The sequence below is a fragment of the Papio anubis genome, chromosome 4 (genome assembly GCF_008728515.1).
Source record: "Papio anubis isolate 15944 chromosome 4, Panubis1.0, whole genome shotgun sequence".
NCBI classification, from domain to species: domain Eukaryota; kingdom Metazoa; phylum Chordata; class Mammalia; order Primates; family Cercopithecidae; genus Papio; species Papio anubis.
The window spans coordinates 172,296,039-172,310,356 of NC_044979.1; the positions used below are offsets into that span (position 1 = coordinate 172,296,039).

Genomic DNA, 14,318 nt, shown 5'->3' on the forward strand with positions numbered 1-14,318 from the left:
CGAATTAATTTCAGAAAGGGAATATGAGATCAGCCTAGGATCATACAAAACATCTAACTCCTAAATACACTAATGCTTCTAGCCATTCAATGAGAAGCTGTCAATAAAGGGAAAAAAGTCGGGGAGGGGGTAGGCCAGAAGGATTTGAAGGTTGGAGCAATCTATCAGACTAGTTAGCACATTGCCTACTTCTGTGGCATGGCTAATGCATTCCTCTAGAAGTTAATCCTATTTCTAAAGACCCTCCCGCGAGGAGCACATAGGCCGTGATGAATGAGAACTAAAATGCATTAAAATTCTCAACAACTTCACCAAAAGGCACACTATTAGATTCTGAGTGTCTAAAATAAGACGGTTCATTAAAAGTGCAGGTCTTAAAGAACCCGCTTTTGTCCCTACACACTGGGGAGAGAGGGGCCAGTGTGTCACTTGTGACACCTGCAGCCAAAATATTTTTCCATTAGGTTGTCCAAGTAATCACATGAGAAACACTGCATGGAACGGCAAGGGAAGGCCTTTTTCACAAGCGGGCTTAAACAGCGTTATTACGCGCCTGCGCTGGGGGAGGGCGTGTGTTTCCCCAGCATTAGTCACACAACGGTGTCATTAAACCCACTTTTAAAAAACAGACATGAAAGAGCACTTCATTTCCCTTGGAGGAGCGGCAGTGTTTGAACACTTCTCTTTTTCTCTCATTGTATTTTGCTTGTACTCAATTAAGAGATAATTTAGCCATTTATCAAGATGGAGTCGGGGCTGCGCATTTATACAGGCATTTACTGCAGCTATCCTTACAGGCGAAAATCTGAAACCATCTCCAGAAGACAGTTCATAGTGGTGGGCCTAGCGTTGACTGGAAACGACACCTTGACAAGTTAGTTTTGAGTCCCTGTTAACAGCACAGGGGATGGTTGGATGGCCCTCAAGACTGATTGCGACAAATTATAAAGCAATGTCGATGCTAACGTCAGAAACACCAAGGACGAAACACTTGAGTCCCTACAGAACTGGCAGGAAGCAGCAGCTTAGGAGGCTCCGAAAGACGAAAACACAAGGACGGCAGCACACCTGGAAACTGGAGGGAATCCACATGGCGTGTTTGTTAAATGAATGAATTAAAGAGAGAATAAGTACAGTCAGATTGCCATCTGGACTCAGGACGTTTATAGCAACTCAACGGGTTGAAGTTTTGCAAAAGTTCATCCTCAATGCTAAACATCAGGTCCAGCAGAGGGGTTCCCCAGAGGGGTGTGGGCACGGGAGGATGAGAGAGGACCATGAGAGACATAGGATCCTGCCCACTTTGTTTCCACGCTTCATAAGGAACGCCTGTGCTGCATTTACTCTTTTGTATGAATAGAATATTACACTGAAAAAATGGGAAAGTAATACTTCCTCTGACCTTTCATTTTCACATCAGCATCTACCACTTCTTTGCAGGGTCGTCAATCCTACTATAAACAGTGTTATCAGTCTAAACTCTGCCATATCTGAACATTGTAATAATTATGATACCAACAGGAACATTTATAGAAAGCTTCTAATACAGCATCTGTTTTACACACACTATCTCTAATCCTCACAATCCTTTGGGCAGGTGGCATCTTTGTTTTACAGACAGAACACCTGAGGCTCAGAGAGGGCGAGTCAGGTGTTAAAGGGCGCACAGCTAGCAGCCACCACTGAGAGGATTAAACTGAGGTCTGCTGGGCTCCCAAATCCATACTCTTTCCACTTTCCCAAAAAGAAACAGTGCAGGGGAAAACATAATACTATGTATCTAAAAGAAAGAAGCATAACAAAGAAGTCGCACATCCGAAACGTTGCAAGTTCCCTCAAGCTTAAAGTAAAAACGCTCGTTAAATGATAGGGTCCAGGATTTTATGAATAAATAAAAAAGAGCCATCCTACCTAAGCCAGATAAAGTGCACTCACAGGGTAGCAAAAATAAGCCAGACTCAAGCCACATCAGGGTCCCACCGAAACCCAGGCTGTGTGATCCACGGAGATGACCACCAACCAGCACCCCTCCCTCAGTGAGAAGGTGGCTCCTCGGCCACCGGGAATGAGGCGAAGGAAGGGGCAGGGCCCAGGGAGCAGTGGCCTGACAGCCCCTTCCCATGGCTTGGGGAGTAGGAGGCAGGTAGTGATGGCAGTGAGGCCCCGCGCCAGCTGCAGTGGAGGAGGCATGGTTGGGGCTGCACCTCCCCAGAGATGGCAGGAACTGGGAACAGGTGAGAGCCACGCCCCCTTCCGAGTTGAAGGCACTGGAGCTCCACTCTCCCAGGCGCAGCTGCAGCTGCCCAGCAGTGGCTGCCAACTGGGACATCCTTGCGCTCTCAGGGGCCCCAGGAAGTCCCCCTCCCCCCACAGGCTCAGAAGTGCCTGCTCCTGCTGCAGGGCCTGTCCCTGCTCCTGGCACCGCTCTGATTTCGGAGCAAAGTTGTGGCCGAGCCTGGGCGCTGTCATGACCCAGCCAGGTGTGCACATGCTCAGGGTGGGGCTGACATGCCAGCCCCCTCCTGCCTCAGCCCCCACTGGACTTTGGGCACCAACAAGCACAGGCTCCTGGGATGCCAAGGGGGGGCTGAGGGCAGCTGGGCACATGGGCCTGCACGCGTCCTTCACCATGAACAGCCTGGGCGCTGTGGGCACCGTGAATGTCAGGTTGATGGCCGCAAGAGGCAGGCAGGCTCCTGGGCAGAAAGTGGCACGTCCCTGGTGAAGCTCCATCTTCATGCCAAGGACAGCCTGAAGCGTTTCTTGGGTCTGGATAGCTTTTGTCTTTTAGATGACCCCAAAAGCACAGAAAAAACAGAAGTCAGCTCTGCGGGTGGTGACCCCGTGGAGGGGAAATATAAACCAGAAAGTAGGATGCTGAGTGCAGACTGGGAGGCGACTTCACGGCCTGGACTAGTGCCAGCCCTAGCGCCTGGGACGTGAGGATGCCCAGTAAGCAGGTGTAAAAAGACAAACCAATGAGGGCATGGGAAGCCTGATTCCCATGTCAAGAAGGATGGAAGGAATCACGTGTTCAGCTGACAGCATCATCCTCTTGCTTATTTCCTCAGTCAAGGACTGGAGACTGGGAGACAGTCCACTTGGGTGACGGCGAATTTCTTTCACCCCGAGCTGACACCACCTTGGGCAGAGGGCCACAGTGAGGGCTGAGCTGGCCACTGTGTTCAGGGAATCATGCCTCAGGCAGATCTGCCTTCATTTCCCTGCTCTTCCTCTCTGTCTTTTGTGTATAGTAGGAGCACTGGAGGATTAGGAAGAATGGAAAAAACAACCTCTTTCAAGATTTTATTGAACCACTGCCAAGAAGACATGGAAGACTGGGTTGACTTCAATTGCTAGACATCCATTCATTCTCTCACTCATTCATTCAGTTCACTGGCATCCCCAACTAACATGGCTACCGTCTCACACTTACGAAAAAGTGACTGGGAGATTTATCCTTGGCCAACTCTGCAGAACCCTCCTCCCCAAACCTCCTGCTCTGCACTTTGCTCCAGCAGTGATCTCAATGACAGGATTTTAAAACAAGGTTTCACACTTCTGCAACCCAAATGTTCACATCGTTACCTCTTAGGAACCTTAGTTATGTCTATATGATATTTAAGCATGGGTTTAAAGACACAAAAAACTTTACGCATTTTGTCTGAATAGACTGAAGACTCGTTGCTGAGTTTTCAGTACAAAAAAAACACCAGCGATTATCCTAAAACTGACAAGTTTGAAGATGCAAAGTCTAGGCTATAAGAGGAATTTTAAATATATACCTTTAAAATGAGAATTGTGACTAAAATGAAGAAAGGGAAGGGACAGAAGGAAAGAGAAAGAGCCAGGAGGGGAGAGGAAAGAGGGAAGAAGAGGAGAAACTGACAGCTGACGGTGGGGGGGGGGGGTCCCATCACAGGTAGAGGAGCCATCAGGTGGCCTCTGATGGGAATAGGAGAGCTGCAGCCAGTCATCCTTACCCTCCCACAGCTGCTAATGAGCCATTGTCAGGCCTTGGAAAAGTAAGTTAAATTATTGCTGATGTATCTTCCTTGTAAGTAAGAGATGGTGACAAAAGGTCACTCCTTGGCCGGGTGCAGTGGTCCACACCTGAAATCCCAGTACTTTGGGAGGCTGAGGCAGGTGAATCACGAGGTCAGGAGTTCGAAAACAGCCTGGCCAACATGGCAAAACCCCCATCTCTACTAAAAATACAAAAATTAGCCAGGCGTGGTGGCGTATGCCTGTAACCCCAGCTGCTTGGGAGGCTGAGGCAGGAGAATTACTTGAACCCAGGAGGCGGAGGTTGCAGTGAGCCAAGTTCGCACCACTGTACTCCAGCCTGGGTGATGGAGCAAGACTCTGTCTTGGGGGGGAAAAAGAAGCATCAATCCTCTCATCTAATGGATGACGCACAGACTTCATAAAGCATACTTATCTGACCTGATGGATTTTTTAAAATAAATTTGTATTTTGGAATAATTTTTCATTTGCCTTACTTTTAATTATAGTAATCGCAGCTCTTTCGTCATGGGCTGAGCACATGTGATGGGCACCAGTACACATACATACGCCCTTTCAAATCAATCAACAGCTTGTTCAGGGATGTATGGAGACAGACATACATGTAGTATCTGGATAATTACTATTAATGCTAACTATTAATTTTACCTCTCCTAGTATTTCAAAATATGGTTATGTAAGCCAATTATCCATGCATGGAAAAATTCCCAGAACAGGGAAGAACAAGAACAGAACAAGATCTAGCTAGAGCAGGACAGTGATTTTTAAAGCAAGATAACTAATTTTAAAAACCTACCAATAAATACAGCATTTAATTCAGAGTAGGGTTAAAAGAAATAAAAACAACAAAGTAAAACTTAAATGTATCACTCACTAAAATTACCTGTCATACTGATTAGGGCATAACCACTCTGGTTTTCTTGACGTGAGCCTGGACTTTTCGTGTGTGTTAAAGCACCGCCAAATACAACAATGACAGCCTTTTTAAATGAATCTAAGACCCTGCTGATGGTAGTATACATCCCAATTTCAGAAGTGTTAAAATGTGTATTTTAGAACTGATGAAACAGTAATACATTAAGCTGAACCAAATCAAAACTGCATTTCCTACTTATTTGGATAATGATGCACAATGCCTGGAACAGAATGAGAACCAGGCAAATATTTACTGAATCAATGGATAGTCTACGAGGTGACAGTCATCTGTTAAATATGGAATTACTCGCAGTTTGCCGACACACCATCTTCTTTCCTCTCTACACTTGCCTGGGACACCCTTCTCTTAGCCTTTCATTATCAGGAACAATCAGTTCAATAATACGAATCTCTCTTCACTATGCATGAAGTGATCATTCCTTGCAAACTAGAAACACGAACTTGTTAACCTCCTTCAAGGATGCAAGAAGACTCAGGAATCCTTCCATGTACTCTGCATTCACAAATATGTATATGTGTGAACTTAGTCTACAAGGAGACTAACAACAGCCCGTTTACCAGCTTCATACGTGCAGGGTGTATGTGTGTGTGTGTGTGTGTGTGTGTGTGTGTGTGTACATATGTGTTTCAGGGCAAGGCATGTGCTACATAATTTATTTTATAAGTTTACTACCACCAGATGTACAGTGTCAGTATCACCTGTGTAGATTAGACACAACTGGGTTTTGTATTTTGCACTACCTAGATAAGTATTTCTCTGCATTAGAGCTACGTAGACCAGGCCTATTTAGCTACTTCCCCCCTCCCATTCTTGGAGGATAAAACCAATTTGTTGTCCTCATAGATTCTCTGAGCATCTAACCCTATAGCACCGAGAGAAACCAAACAGAGCACTGACGCCATGTTTGCTGGAATACCAACAAGGAGAGTGGAGGACAATGAGTAGAATTAATACAAAAATAGGCCAGGTATGGTGGCTCACGCACTTTGGGAGGTCAAGGCAGGTGGATCCCTTGAGGTCAGGAGTTTGAGACTAGCCTGGCCAACATGGTGAAACCCTGTCTCTACTAAAAATACAACAAAAATGGGCCGGGTATGGTGGCACATGCCTGTAATCCCAGCTACTTGAGAGGCTGATGCAGGAGAATTGCTTGAACCCAGGAGGCGGAGGCTGCAGTGAGCCAACATCGCACCACTGCACTCCAGCCTGGGCAACAAGAGTGAAACTCCGTCTCAAAACAAAACAAACAAACAAAAAAAGAATTAGTACCAAAATATCAACTGTCAACAAAAACAACAGCAAAAATTTCAGAGTATCAGAAACTCATTCACAATCCGCTAAACCTGTAAGCTTCCTGGGTAGCACAGGTAGAGAGAAACATTCTTTTGATATAACCATGAGAACCATAAATTACTAATGAAAATCCACTAACAAACCATCAAGATGCATCTCAGCGAGCGACTGTGGACTGCTTTACCTCTGCTGTTCCTCACAGGGCTACTCTTTAGGATACCTTCTGATGTCATCACCATCAACTCTGACACCATGAGATGGTATCTCACTGTGGTTTTGATTTGCATTTCTCTAATGATCAGTGATGTTGAGCTTTTTTTCATATGTTTGTTGGCTGCATAAATGTCTTCTTTTGAGAATCATCTTCATGTCCTTTGCCCACTTTTTGATGGGGTTGTTTTTTTCTTGTAAATTTGTTTAAGTTCTTTGTAAATTCTGGATATTAGACCTTTGTCAGATGGGTAGATTGCAAAAATGTTCTGCTATTCTGTAGGTTGCCTGTTCACGCCAATGATAGTTTTTTTTTTTGCTGTGCAGAAGCTCTTTAGTTTAATTAGATCCCAGTTGTCAATTTTAGCTTTTGTTGCAATTGCTTTTGGCAATTTCATCATAAAATCTTTCCCTTTGTCTATGTCCTGAATGATATTGCCTAGATTTTCTTCTAGGGTTTTTATGGTTTTGGGTTTTACATTTAAGTCTTTAATCTAGCTTGAGCTAATTTTTGTATAATGTGTAAGGAAGGGGGTCCAGTTTCAGTATTCTGCATGTGGTTAGCCAGTTTTCCCAGCACCATTTATTAAATGGGGAATCCTTTCCCCATTGCTTTTTTTTTTTTTTTTTTGGTCAGGTTTGTCGAAGATCAGATGTTTGTAGATGTGTGGTCCTATTTCTGAGGTCACTATCTTGTTCCATTAATCTATTTATCTGTTTTGGTACCAGTACCATGCTGTTTTGGTTAGCGTAGCCTTGTAGTATAGTTTGAAGTCAGCTAGCGTGATGTCTCCAGCTTTGTTCTTTTTGCTTAGGATTGACTTGGCTATCTGAGCTCTTTTTTGGTTCCACATGAATTTTAAAGTAGTTTTTTCTAATTCTGTGAAGAATGTCAATGGTAGTTTGATAGGAGTAGCATTGAATCAGAATGGCGATTATTAAGAAGTCAAGAAACAACAGATTCTGGCGAGGCTGTGGAGAAATAGGAATGCTTTTACACTGTTGGTAGGAATGTAAATTAGTTCAACCATTGTGGAAGACAGTGTGGCAATTCCTCAAGGACCTAGAACCAGAAATACCATTTGACCAGCAATCCCATTACTGGGTATACACTCAAAGGAATATAAGTGATTCTACAATAAAAACACATGCACACGTATGTTTATTGCACCACTATTCACGATCGCAAAGACATGGAGCCAATCCAAATGCCCATTAATGATGGACTGGATAAAGAAAATATGGTACATATACACCATATAATACTATGCGGCCATAAAAAGGAATGAGTTCATGTCCTTTGCAGGGACATGGATGAAGCTGGATGCCGTCATCCTCAGCAAACTAACACAGGAACAGAAAACCAAACACCACAAGTTCTCACTCACAAGTGGGAGCTGAACAATGAGAACACATGGACATAGGGAGGGGAACAACATACACTGGGGCCTGTCAGAGAAGGGAAAAGGGGAGGTAGAGCATCAGGACAAACAGCTAATGCATGCAAGGCTTAATACCCAAGTTAATAGGTGCAGCAAACCACCATGACACATATTTACCTAACCTGTATGTTCTGCACATGTACCCCAGAACTTAAAGCAAAAAACAAACAAACAAACAAAACTCTGATGCCATCTCTGGCATCTCAGGCAATCTCTGCTTTTACTAGGTTTTCTTTTGTCCATACACTGTAGAGACTTCCTCCACAGGGGGACTTCACGAGAACCAGAACCAACAGGAAAACCTGGGTGAGAGGTACTAACATAATTAACAAATTGAAGAAACACACCAACTTTCCTAACCAGGGAAGAAACACAAAACAATAAAGGAAGTCACATTTCCCTCCTTTTCCCATCCCTGAAGAGATGGCAGCCAAATGGTCATGCTCACATTTTGGTGGTGCAGGAAAGTGCTTTGGCAGTAATGATCGACAGGCAGTCACTGGCATGCTTATGGTCACTGACTTGTGACCTTGTTTCTCGAGTTTGTCCTAAAATTTCTTTTTGAAAGAAAGACTTTGACATAAAAATGTTCAATGTAGCTTCAGAATCACAAGAATTAGAAATTACCTCAATATCTAATAGCAGGGAGACCACTAAGGAAATTACAGTATGAGGCTAGGTGCAGTGAATTACGCCCTAGAACTCTGGGAAGCTGAGGCAGGAGGACTGCTTGAGGCCAGGAATTTGGAACCAGCCTGGGCAACATAGTGAGAGGTTCTGTCTCTACAAAAAATAAATACGAAACTCATCCAGGTGTAGCAGGATGTGTCTCTGGTCCTGGCTACTTGGGAGGCTGAGGCGGGAGGATCACTTGAGCCTAGGAGGTCACGGCTACAGTAAGTCAAGATCATGCCACTGCACTCCAGCCTGGACAACAGAGTGAGACTCTATCTCAATTAAAACAATAATAATAATTATTATTATTGTCTTTGTGTTAATCAATTCTTGAGACTGGTTTGGTTCTGGCGTATGTGTGTGTATGTGTGTGTCTGTGTGTGTCTATGTGTGTGTGTACATGCAAATATACATATATATTGTTCTGCGTGATTAAAAACATACACTTCATTCATCGTCCAAGTAAGTTAGCCTTCTTGTTTCCATTAAAATGCAGGAGGTGGGTCTGGTTCTACCATCCTTGCTCGAGATCTATCCCCAAGTCACTCCCCGCCCCAGCATTCTGGCAGAGCTAGCGTAAGGGAGAGCACTGGTGGCTGATCCTGATGTCACCTGCAGGCCGCATATGCATCTCCACCGTCTCCAGACGTCGGCAGCGCCGCAGCACGACTCTGGGGATGCAGCTTCTAGACAACAAGCAGCAAGTTAGAGATTAGAACAATTTCACTGATAAAAGACGCCTGCTGGAGACATATGACTTCAAACCATGCAAAGGGGACTTGAAAGCTGCCATTCTGCCAACCAATACCGTAGCGGGCAGGGGACATACAAAGTGGGGACAGTAAAGGGAGGGACACTCTCTCTCAACAACCAAGCAACAGATCCATCTGGAAGGGAGAAGGGGTTTCTTCACTGGGTACAAGGAATTAGAGTAACAGTTATTTTTTTTTTTAATTAGAAACAAATGAAAGAATGCCACCAACTTCACTCTGTGAACTATGATTTTAACGTAAGAGTAACAAAGATGGGAAATCTATCAAAATCCTCAATTTTGTATTACACTGCACACTCGTGAAACGGTTCCTGACAAACTTAGATGAATTTCAGTTCTTTTAAGCCAATATTTGAAATACATAATCACTTTTTACTACTATTGGTTTAACTGCTTTTTCCAATGAATGAACATTTTAATCTTTCTTTTCCCTCCCCTCTCTCAGCCCATTCTTTATTTGTCTCCTGTGCTTTGAGCATCAGGAGTTGAGATTCCCGGAGAGGGGCAGGACACCGGACGGAAAGAGCTTTGCCGATGACCACATCGTGGCTTTTCTGCTTCTCGATCTTTAGGATTGGATGCCTGTTTTTGTTCCTAATTCCTCACTTTTCCATTCCACTGTGTTGCCAGTGGGTTGTTTCTTCCAAATACCCTAATGGCATGTGTCAAACACCAATGTGTTTGTCCCTTCTCAGGTGACAAGCAAATCAATTCCATCCAAGTTTGTTTCTAATTTAGCATGAAGGTATTCACTAAAATATAATTTGAAAAAACGTATATATATAAAACCATGGGAAAACACACATAACCAAGCGTATGACCCTTACTGACTAAGGCACCAAGACAGCACCGGCAGCTGCTCTGGGCAGACTTCCCCTAGGAGAGGGGGTTCCAGGACCACAAAGCTGTCTGGGGGGCTGGTGGGGAAAGATCATTACAGGCACACACTGACACTGCTTCAGTGAGGGGACAGGGGCAAAAGCAAGCTGGTGCGTGAAAGAGCCAGAAGGGCTGAGCCTGAGACGAAAGGGACAGCTGGGTGGAGCACACACAGCGGGCAGCACAGGAAGCCACGATCTTCCATGCCTACGGGAAAGATCTTTCAAGACCGAGGAGAGCTTGGCTTTGGGCCAGAGTTCGACGGAAGATCTCTGTGGCGCTTTATAGAGATAACACCTCAGGAAAACGGTGGAGGATGAAAGTGAGGGTTCCAGAGGTAAGAGGCAACAAGAAGGGCCTTTTCTGACATGAACTTTGGGTCCAGGAGAAGCTGTAAGAGGAAGACTTGATAACTCAATGACACAGAGAGAAATGAGATGGACTGAACAGAGCCAGCCTCCAGTACATGGTATTGACCCACACCCCGTTTATCCTAAGATGAAGCCAAAGCCCTCCTCCTTTAAGAAGCCCCCGCTGGCTGGGCGCGGTGGCTCATGTCTGTAATCCCAGCACTTTGGGAGGCTGAGGGGGTGGATCATAAGGTCAGGAGATCGAGACCATCCTGGCTAATACGGTGAAACCCCATCTCTACTAAAAATACAAAAAAAAAAAAAAAAAAGAGCCAGGCATGGTGGCAGGTACCTGTATTCCCAGCTACTTAGGAGGGTGAGGCAGGAGAATCACTCAAACCCAGGAGGCGGAGGTTGCAGTGAGCCGAGATCACGCCACTGCACTCCAGCCTGGGCAACAGAGCGAGACTCCATCTCAAAAAAAGAAAAAAGAAAAAAAAGCCCCCACTGACCGCCTCAGGTAGAGCAGGAGGAAGGGCACCACAAAGCCTTCCAACTCCTTCTAGGGTGCCAGCCTGTCTTGAAGAGGCTGGCAATGTTAATAATGGCATCTCCAGACTCCCGACAGGTAAGGCTGAGGAAGCAGCTGATGCAGGTTTGCCAATGAGACATGTTCGCATGAGATCTGGAAGGAGGAAGAGAGGCAGAGATCCTCTACTGCCACTTCTCTTCAGGCCATATCCAGTCCCCAGCATGGTGGGCGCAGCCAGACCAAGTATCCCAGGGCCTGGCCATGAGCTGCCTGGGTGTTGTGAGCAGAGGCAGCTGCATTGGGGACCTGCTCCCAGATCTCAGCCACAGGGCATGCTCCTGAGGTCAGCAGTTCCAGCAGGGTCCCCAATCCCACCCCTTCCTTAGCAGTGGCCCACTTCAGTGGTTGTTTTCTAGGAGTTGTTCCCGGAGTTAGTCTGGAGTCAGCACCTCCAGCCCTCATACTGATCTGTCAGTGAGATACATGCATCTCCAGAGTTCAGTACTCGGTACACTGATGGCACTCAGAAGTTAGTGGAATGAATGGATGAATGAATGAATCATTATGCTTCACTGCAGCAGGCAGGATCAACCCCCTGGAAGTGTTAAAGAAGGTGCTGAACGAAACTCCGCTTTTCTTGCCTTCATTCTTCCTTTTTTTCCAAAAGGGTAAAAAGCAGCTGCATCAAATCCCTTTCTGTTCAGATGTCCTGGAACTGCTACCAGGCCCACCACATATCCCCCGTCATCTTCAACCGGCACGGGGTAAATAGTAACATTCTACTGCACCACATTTTCTAGAATGGCTGTATATATGAAGTTGCAATTCATGCTATGCACTGCTAGTGAACTTTCCACAATGCCATAAATGAAATATGTAATATCATGACTCCCATTTTACAAATGAGGAAGCTTGTCCAAGTTTACACAGTTAACAGCGGAACTGGGACTCCATTCTGCTATACTGCCTCCCAGTAAAGTTTACATGGTGAATATAGAACTAATATTCAAAAGAGAGAAAGAGGGGAAACAGAGGTGACAGAGGATCCAGTGTTGGCTTAATAGGTATAAAGATGGTCTGAGCCTGATTATAGGCAAAAGAAATAAAGAAGAGCAGAAAAAAAGGAGTCACATGCATGGATAGCAGGGTGCTGTGAGGATGTCTAATAACGCAGACCTGTGGCGGGGAGGGTCACAGGATAATGGCATGCTTCAGTTGGCCCAATAGACAAAGGAGAACACTGATGCCTCCTGGCAGGCTAGGAAGAATCCATGGGGAGCTTATACTTGAAGTCTGCTTTGGGAGTAAAAAAAGGATGAGGAGGGTAAAGTTAAAGAAAAGGACTGAAGGTCATGAGGAGTTCTTCAGTGAGCATACTCAGCTGGTAAGTCAAAAATACTGCTGAGCTGAGGCCGGGCGCGGTGGCTCACATTTGTAATCCCAGCACTTTGGGAGGCCGAGGCGAGCGGATCACCTGAGGTCAGGAGTTCAAGACCAGCCTGGCCAACATGGTGAAATCCCATCTCTACTAAAAACACACACACACACACAAAATTAGCCAGGCGTGGTGGCAGACACCTGTAATCCCAGCTACTCGGGAGGCTGAGACAGGAGAACCACTTGAACCCAGGAGGCGGAGGCTGCAGTGAGCCAAGAACGTGCCACTGCACTCCAGCCTGGGCAAGAAGGTGAGACTCCATCTCAAAAACCAAAAAACAAAAAAAAATCACTGCTGAGCTGAAAGAGATGGGCATACAATTCCTACAGCAGAAAGAAACTCAGTTCTCCGGGGACAATATTTTTCACTTACAAGTTGAGTGTGCTCATGGAAGAAACCTTGGTGACCTTCAGGGATTTTCTTTAAATTACACCCCCGATCCTTTCTGTACTCCCAAATTCAGTGGTGAGTATTTTTCTACAGTTGCTTCATGTTCTGAGAACCAGAAGAAGGATATGTAATGCTGTTGGGTGTGCAGGTTCAGGTCTGATTCAGTGGGTTCAGAAGGAAATGAATAACAGCAGGGAACCAGTATAGGGAATATCACAAGGGAGCTGAGATTTGCTAATAGGCCATAATTTATTTAAAAAATAATTAGTCTCATAACTCTAGAGTTCAGTACTTGGTTCACTGATGGCATTCAGAAGTATGTGGAATGAATGAATGAATGAATGAATGAATGAATGAATGAGTAAATGGTTACACTTCACTGGAGTTGGCAGGATCAACACCCTGGAAACAATAATAAGATGTTGAACAAAACTCTTTTTTTCCTTCATTCTTCCTTTTTTTCCAAAAGATGAACAGCCTATTCAGTAATTCTTCTTTTCCCTCTAACTGCAATAGATACATAATACCATATTTTCACTAACAGCAAAAACAATTCACATTAGAAGGAGTTCTTCCATTCACCAGAGTTAATTTTTTAAGTGGATAAGCAATTAAAGATGTCAAGTAGATTAAAATTGATCCCTAGCATAAAAGTTGTGATCAATAAAAAAACAATCTGTAAATTTGATTGCATAAATCCTTTTTACTTAAGTCTACCATAAGCATAATTTTCAGGATCACTACTTTGATCTCACTTACTGGAAAATAAAATGCAATAAAAATATTGCTGCAAAACCTAGTTTTCAGAAATTAATAAATAAAACATCCATTTGAAAATTTTTGAACCACTCATGGGAGACAAATGCACAATGATTAGACTATGCCACTAATCAAGGGAAATGCAGGATTAAAAAGTCCCTTGGGATCTAGCCAAGTTCCTAAACTAGTGGGAAAAATGCTCTCTGAAATGCAGCTTGTTTTATTTAACTGGTTCCAACAGCCCCTTACTGGTTTTCATGGTTTGGCAACTTTATACATTGTCTTTGGATTCTTGCTGTTAGGATCTAGCTCACACATCATTCATCTCTCCTCCCGCTCAGTTATGCATCTGTTGCCAGTTCTACTGGATTCCTGTGAAACTCCAAATAGCGTACTCAAAGCCTCCTCCCTGTTTTACCTAGGAGATGTATGTCTCGCTGCTCAGTTTGTATGAGAAGCACAACCACGCTCGGCTTTTCTTTTTTTTTTTTTTTTTCTTTTTTTCCCTTTCTCCTCATCTGCTTTGCCGCCCACCTCTGTCACCCTTTACCTTGTCAAATGTAGTAACATTCACACAGTTCAGTAGCAACTTTTATCTTTCATGATTTGTCTCTA

At 44.5% G+C, this 14,318-nt stretch overlaps 1 protein-coding gene across 8 annotated transcripts in view; it reads right to left on the reverse strand.

Annotated features, from left to right (window-relative positions):
* Nucleotides 1-14,318, reverse strand: part of HLCS (holocarboxylase synthetase) — a 245,862-nt gene that overhangs the window by 69,646 nt on the left and 161,898 nt on the right. The gene's annotated exons all lie outside the window — the stretch shown is intronic.